We start from the raw sequence: 7654 nt of genomic DNA on the forward strand, positions 1-7654 counted from the left end.
CTCCTTCCTGGGATGGATCCAATTAATAGAAGTCTGTCCACCTAATGATGTGATTATATGCATAGAAATAATAGAAGGATATTAATATGCTAACAGTTGTTTACTGTGACATGGAAGGTTGGGATGATATTTTAACTGTTCAAAAAATTATGGTGACTTCAATTTTATCAAAGTAAAAGTGATTCACTTTGATAAAATTGATGATAATCCCTTACAGCTAAATCTTGTTTGCTTTATCTCATTATATGGCATGTAATCCTGTGTTATGGATGTGTAACCGGCGTAAGTCCAGCTGTTTGCTACTCAGAGGCTGAAAACATGAAAAGCAAAATGTAGTGAAAGGAAAGCAGTTTTACTAATCAAATGTTAGCAATTGGGAAATGGCCAGGCTCATGCCTTAAAAGACCATTCCAACGTTTTGGGCTGAGTGAGGGAGTTTAAGAGGGAAACTTGGTGTGGGAAGTAAGTGGGAGCGGTGCAGTCAGGTGCAGGTCTTGCATGTCGTCTTCTGATGGTTTTCTTGAGTAATCTGCCCATCTGGAGTCCAGTTTGCATCATCTTGATATTGGCCCAGGGGTGGTGGATGAACTGTTCATAACTGCCCCTAAGTGGGAGGATTGCGCGGCTGATTTGTTTAGTCTCTGTGTCTGTTTTGCTTTAAAATTAGTCCCTGGAATTCTAAGTAAGCACAATTATACAAGGGAGCACTGTGCATGAAGTACCTGGTGGGAAAGGGAGAGATGAAGAATTTTAACATATAAGGCCACATTCTGAGATTGGGGAGGAAAGGGAGAAAAGTTTTTAAATGCATTTCAAAGCTGCAATACTCTGTTAGAATTCCCCACTGTCGAACTTCATCCTATTTTTATGGAAAGTGGGCAACACAGTTAATCTGGCTGCTTCCTGCTGAAAGGGGGCGTAGTTGGGAAGTACCAGAATGGAATCTATTCACTTGGAGTTGGAAATATATCCGCATTCCCAGATCTGTAGCAGGAACTTGCTGGAGCCTTACAGTAGGAAGACCAAGGACCTAGGAACTTTTGAGAAAGTCTGTCCTCAGTGTATAGCAGAGGTAAAATCCACAGCAGCTGATGAGGACAATGAGAAGAATACCAACCATACAGTATATGAAAGTCTTTTATGAGGAAGTCAGCTGGACCACACTGTTCAAGGGTCCTGGGAGAGGATCCTATATCTGTATCAGAAATATGGGTGTCCAATGCATGCACAGCTTGGGTCATATTGTGAGAATAATGTGGTATATATACATAATACTTAGTCTTTTTTTTTTTTTTTCCTGAGACAGTCTTGCTGTGTCACCCAGGCTGCAGTGCCATGGCACAATCTTGGCCCATTGCAACCTCTGCCTCTCAAGATCAATTCTCATGCCTCAGCCTCACCAGTAGCTGGGATTACAGGTGTACACTACCATGCCCAGCTAAGTTTTGTATTTTTAGTAGAGAGGGTTTCACTTTGTTGGCCAGGCCAGTCTCAAACTCATGACCTCAAGTGATCCACCCTTTTCGGCCTCCCAAAGTGCTGGGATTACAGGCACTGTGGTCCGTTGCTCCCAGACAGAACAGTCAGTCTTAATCAGTGCACAAGGGCTGCCGTGTGCTGAGTCAGGGTATCTAAGGCCGTATAGTTCTGCAGGGCCACTTGTCTAATCTTGTGAGGGTCTTTCAGTGAGAAAGGGAATGGCATGATGGATATTATTAAAAGTAGCAGCCGTATGTTTAACCAGGTCTTTTATTTGTAATTTTACATCTATGGCCACTGCCGGGGGGGGGGGGGGGAAGCCTAGTGGGTACAACCACCTTGATGCCTATTTTTGATGGGGTTGTCTAGCCTTTACACTTTCCCAGTTGGCATGGAGAGAGTCTAAATGGGAAAGGATACATCCTGGTAGGGAAGGTGCGCCTACCAGTCCAGTTGTAAGTGTTGGGAAAAGGGCTTGGGGATGCCTACATAAACTGGCCATAAAAATATGGGACAATAATTTGTGGAAAGCCACAAGAGGCCTCTGAGGAAGAAAGCCTCCTAATTGCCATCATGTTCCCATACTCAGAGCGAGACCTGCTCTCTTACCTGTAAACACTGTGTTCAAGAAAAAAGACACTCCTTTAAAGCCTTGAAGTGTAGACAGATACGCAGGCTCCTATTTAAGCCCACTCCCACCAGCTACTCTCCGATAAATTAAAGATAACACTGTTTAAGCACAAAGGAGATTCACTTAAACCACCACTGCTATAGATCACGCGTATAACGCACTGCCTCCCTTTCACTGGTTTGCCCTGAACATCTTAGATCTAAGTGATTATACTCAATAAATAGTGTAGAGACCGAAACTCTGGGCCTTTGCAGCTTCTGATTTGCTCTGGCCCCCTGGCTCCCACCTTTATGAACTCTTAACCTGTGTCTTCTCATTCCTTTGTCGCCACTTTGCCACTGGAATTCGGGTACCCTACGGGTGGTGTTAAGGCTGGTCCCCAACGGTAAGGCCAACCATGGGTGCTGCAGACCCATAGCAAACCCCAGGGGGAAGGATAAAGCTCTGTTATGGAGGTGGATGCTATTTTGATTGTGCGTCCTGGTCACATGTTATTAGTCAGTCCAAGGGTTTGGCCACATTGTTGAAGAGGTAATCATCCCATATCGTGGGAGATAGTGCAGGGTGTACTGTTACTGTGTTTTTCAGTGCATAGAAGTCTTGACCCATTACCTGGATTTACGCTGCCATCAGCCATCCTATGCCATCGTGTATGGCATATCCTGTAGTGGGGGTGGCGTTAACCTGTTTATGAAACAGAAGGAAAATATGTTTATGTGTTTTCTCAGAGGTGGGGAACTCATGGTAAGTGCTGCTCTAATCATAGAAGGGAAACAGGTTAGTATTTTTACCCCAAGTATAAAAATACTCAAGTGCTCAGGTTAGCAGTTTGTATGCACCATGGCAAGCCTGTGATTAAAGAAAGGGGTGGCACCCTGCAGATCCAACAGTCTTCTATTTTAGAGGTAACTCACCAGCTGTGCCCATTCAGCAAACAGGTTAGTTTTAGCAAAGATAAAGAACGTACTTATAACTGTACAATTCATTAACAATTTATGTTAACAGAAGGGTGTTACTTATTTGTATGATTTTTCTTTAATAAATAACTTTAGGTCCTCTTGGTTTACATGACCAAGCAGTCCGGTTGTCTGAGGCATCAGGTTCAGGAGGAGCTGCCTTCACCTCAGTGTGATGTATCCATGGTCTTACTCCATCCAATCTGACAGATGAATGGATGGTTGAGTTACTGTCTACTTTTTGGCTAGCTGTTGGTCTGGCCCTTGATTTCTCTAGGATTTTAGTAGCACTTTATTTTCAGTTCATAAAAGTCTTGACCCATTACCTGGATTTACACTGTCCTCAACCGTTCTATGCCATAATGTATGGGAAAGTAGAAAGGGTGAATGAGTATTATTTAATTTAAAATTTTTAGGGTTTTAAATTACACAAAAAGTCTATAAGCATTTATCTCATTTATATGTACTCAGTATTTTCTCATTTTTAACAGCTTATCTAGATTACTACTGCAAACTGAGATATCACATAAAGTTGGTCATTATTTAAAGTTATTTCCCTGTTAACCATTTTTACAGTCTGAATATCAGATATGCATCTAACTAAGAACCTTAAACACTGGGCATTTTGCCAGTAACTCAGAAGATTTAGCTGTTAAACTAACAATTGTAAATTTTATTTTTTAAAAAAAAAATTGCACAAAGATTACTCTGTTTTCAGTTGGGTTTATAGTCTCAGAACCTTTGTGCCAAACTATGACACCTTAAAACATTTAGCCAAGGCAACTATAAAACTATAAAACTTATTAACCCAGACAAAAATGTATGCTGACAATTCTGAAGACATTTTAATCTTACTAATGATTTTAAAACCAGTTTTATTGTGTGAACTTGAAAAGCATTTGTACTTACCTAATTTATAATTACTCATCTACTTATAAGGTCATTTGGTAGCATGCTAGAGCAACACATAACAATACATGTTACATACATGTAATAATGCAATCACATAAACATATCTAAATATGTATACACATATATACAAACAAAGATCCAATAGCTTTTACCTTAGAGTTCTAGCCATAAGATAGCAATACAGACTCACCATTTTATAAAAGACAGCTGTATCCAAATTTTTTTTTTTTTTTTTTTTTTTTATGAAATGGAATCTGTTTACATGGCTAAACTTTGTTTGCCCTGATAGGTAATCCAAGAAAAAGGGTGGATCAAAATTTTGGGTAAAACAGTTTTTATGGCAGTTTTAATTTTTAAAAACCTCTTTTACCTTTTTTAAATTAAGTTTTAAAGGAGTTTGCAATGTTTATATTTTAGCCAGAACTAGCTGAACTGTATAAGAATAAAAAATTATCTACATTACTTTGAAACAGTGAGTTTTATCTCAACATCAGTAGCTTACTAACAGTAGAGTCAGCACAGGCTGAAAACAAAAGAGAAACATAAATAGAGACTTTAGAAGATTCTGCTTAACTTTATAGTTGCAGGTTAACCATTTGAGCTCTGAATTTTTATTGCTGTAATTTTCCCATCAATTTAAAATGTGTACAAAAACGGCCATAGATATGTAACCAGCTGGATTCCCAGATAGTCTAGAAAAGAATTCTCACACATTCTCCCCACAAAGCTTGACACAAGTGTCTAAAATATTCTAAAGTCTCAGAGTTACAAAATTGGTGGCCAAAATGATAAAACCTGCTTTTCCCCTAGCAAGAAGAGTAGCCTATCTTGCTGCCCTCTGATAATCAGTTGGACCTGGTCTTGGCTGGTGGGATGGAAACTGCCAAAGCATCCTCAGAAGGATACGAATCACTAAACAGACAAAAACCACAGATGGATCCAGTGTAGACAGAGTGTTCCAGACTGGTACTCAGGGTATTTTAGAGAAAAGTCCTGAGATCTTGTCTCAAACCCAGATGGGACCATGGAGTGACCTGCATTAGGTCCTGATAGCTGGAAAGCCCAGATAGCAAAGACAGAGGATTTTTGGATGCACTCTGGTTGCCCAGTTCTTGAAGCCCATCAGCTTCCCAGATGTGGCTTTCCTCACTCCAACACAGTATTATAGCAGCTGATGCCATGAAGAAGAGAGAAGGGCAAATCCCCAAGACAAACAGTATTGACGGTTGTTGGGAATTCCGTAAGGTCCCAACTGCAGGGTCAGCTAGCCATAAGCAGCTAGCATTTGCAAGTGACTGCTGTACTGCCTGGTAGCATGAATGGGTAAGTTCTGGCATCTGCTGTGCCCAATTGCTCCATTCATTGGAAACCAGGTGTACAGGCTGAGCTGCTCAAAACACACAGTTTGTAACATGGGGCACGAAATTTGTAACCAGCTAAAATCCACTGCTTGCCACTCAAAGGCTGAAAACACAAGTAAGGTGTTGTGAAAGAAACGCAATTTTATTAATTAAATGCAAGTGGTTGGGGAATGGCCAAGCTCATGCCTTAAAAGTCCAGTCTTTCTTTTTGGGTTGACTGAGGGGGTTTAAGAAGGAAAACTTGGTGTGGGACATATGTGTGGGAGTGATACAGGAAAATGCAGATCTGTATGTCTTGTTCCAATGGATATCTTGAGTAATTGCCCATCCAGAGAAATAGTTTGTGTCATCCTGATTTTGGCCCAATTAGTGGTGAACTAATTGTAACTCTCCCTAAGTGAGAGGATTATGCAGCTGGGTCTCTATGTCTGGGCTGTTTTATAATTAGCCCCGGAATTTCTAAGCAAACACATAATTAGATATGCAAGCACTGTGCATGGAAGTACCTGGTGGGAAAAGGAAATACAAAGAGTTTTAAAGTACAAGGCTACGTTCTGAGATTGGGAAGTGTATTAGCAAGTTTTCATGCTACTAATAAAGACATACCCCAGACTGGGTAATTTATACAGGAAAAAGGGTTTAATGGGCTTACAGTTTGACATGGCTGGGAGGCCTCACAATCATGGTGGAAGGCAAGGAGGAGCAAGTCACGTCTTACATGGATGACAGGCAAAGAGAGAGCTTGTGCAGGGATACTCCCCCTTTTTTTTCTTTTTCTTTTTCTTTTTGAGACGGAGTCTCTGGATTGCAGCAGGCAAAGAGAGAGCTTGTGCAGAAACCCCCACCTTTTTTTTTTTTTTTTTTTTGAGATGGAGTCTTGCTCTGTCACCCAGGCTGGAATGTAGTGTGCGATCTCGGCTCACTGCAACCTCCCCCTCCCAAGTTCAAGCAATTCTCCTGCCTCAGCCTCCTGAATAGCCAGGATTACAGGCACACGCCACCACTCCCGGCTAATTTTTGTATTTTTAGTAGTGACGGGGTTTCACCATGTTGGTCAGGCTTGTCTCGAACTCCTGACCTCGTGATCTGCCTGCCACGGCCTCCCAAAGTGCTGGGATTACAGGCCTGAGCCACAGCGCCCAGCCAAACTCCCCTTTTTAAAACCATCAGATCTTGTGAGACTTATTCACTATCATGAGAACAGCATAGGAAAGACCTGACCCCTTGGTTCAATCACCTCCCACCAGGTCCCTCCCACAACACATGGGAATTCAAGATGAGATCTGGGTGGGGACACAGCCAAACCATATCAGGAAGGAAAGGGAAAAAAGTTTTAAGATGCATTTGAAGACTGAGACACTCGGTTACAGATGTATGTAAATGGATGTTCATAGTTGCATTGTTGATAACAGCAAAATTTGCATTTATCAGTTGGACTGACAAAATGTTTGATGGCTTATCCATTCAGCGGAATACAGAGTGAAATGAGAGGAGGTAAATTTATAATTATTGGCATTGGTAGTTACTCAGAATAAGTTTAGGAAAGTGGGCAGAGACAGGATTTTGTGTGAATGTGTATATATGTGTATGTGATGTGTGTATGTATGTATGCATATGATCTTGTTACTTTAAGGGGGCTAGTGTAGTAATTTTTAACATTTTTGTAATGTTTTGTAAATGTTCTAAAACTTTTATTTTGAATTAATTCTAAACATTAAGAAAAGATGCAAGAATAATACAAAAGAATCCCACATATTCTTGGGGTCTCTAATGTGATTGCAGTTAAACCTGTTCATTTCCACATCTACTGCCTGAACTGAGAGAACGACACAGCTTTGGTTCCTCAGGCATGTGACCTCTTCAGCATGGTGACTTCACAGAAACTGGACATTACATGGTGGCTCAAAGCTAGTATCCAGATAAAAGCCAGCGCAAGTACTATGGCCTTTCCTAATCTAGCGTTGGAAGTTCCAACATTACTTCTGCCTCAGTTCGTTGAGACAGTGAAAAGCCTATCCACAATCAAGGGGGTAGGAAAATAATCTGTAAACATATTTTAAGACCATTGTAAGTTGATACAGTAATGTTTCCTAATCTACAGTTTATTCATTTTCCACAGTCATCCTATAATGTTTATAGCATTTTCTATTTCAGGGTCCAATCTAAAATGTGTCATGCCCTGCATTTCATTGTCATGTTTCTTTAGTCTTTAACCTAGATCAGTTCCATAGCCATTTTTTCTTTCATGAAATGAGCCTTTTTGAAGACAACAAGCTATTTTGTAGAACAACCCTAAATTTGAGTCCTCATGATTA

The sequence above is a fragment of the Papio anubis genome, unplaced genomic scaffold, assembly GCF_008728515.1.
Source record: "Papio anubis isolate 15944 unplaced genomic scaffold, Panubis1.0 scaffold66, whole genome shotgun sequence".
NCBI lineage: Eukaryota > Metazoa > Chordata > Mammalia > Primates > Cercopithecidae > Papio > Papio anubis.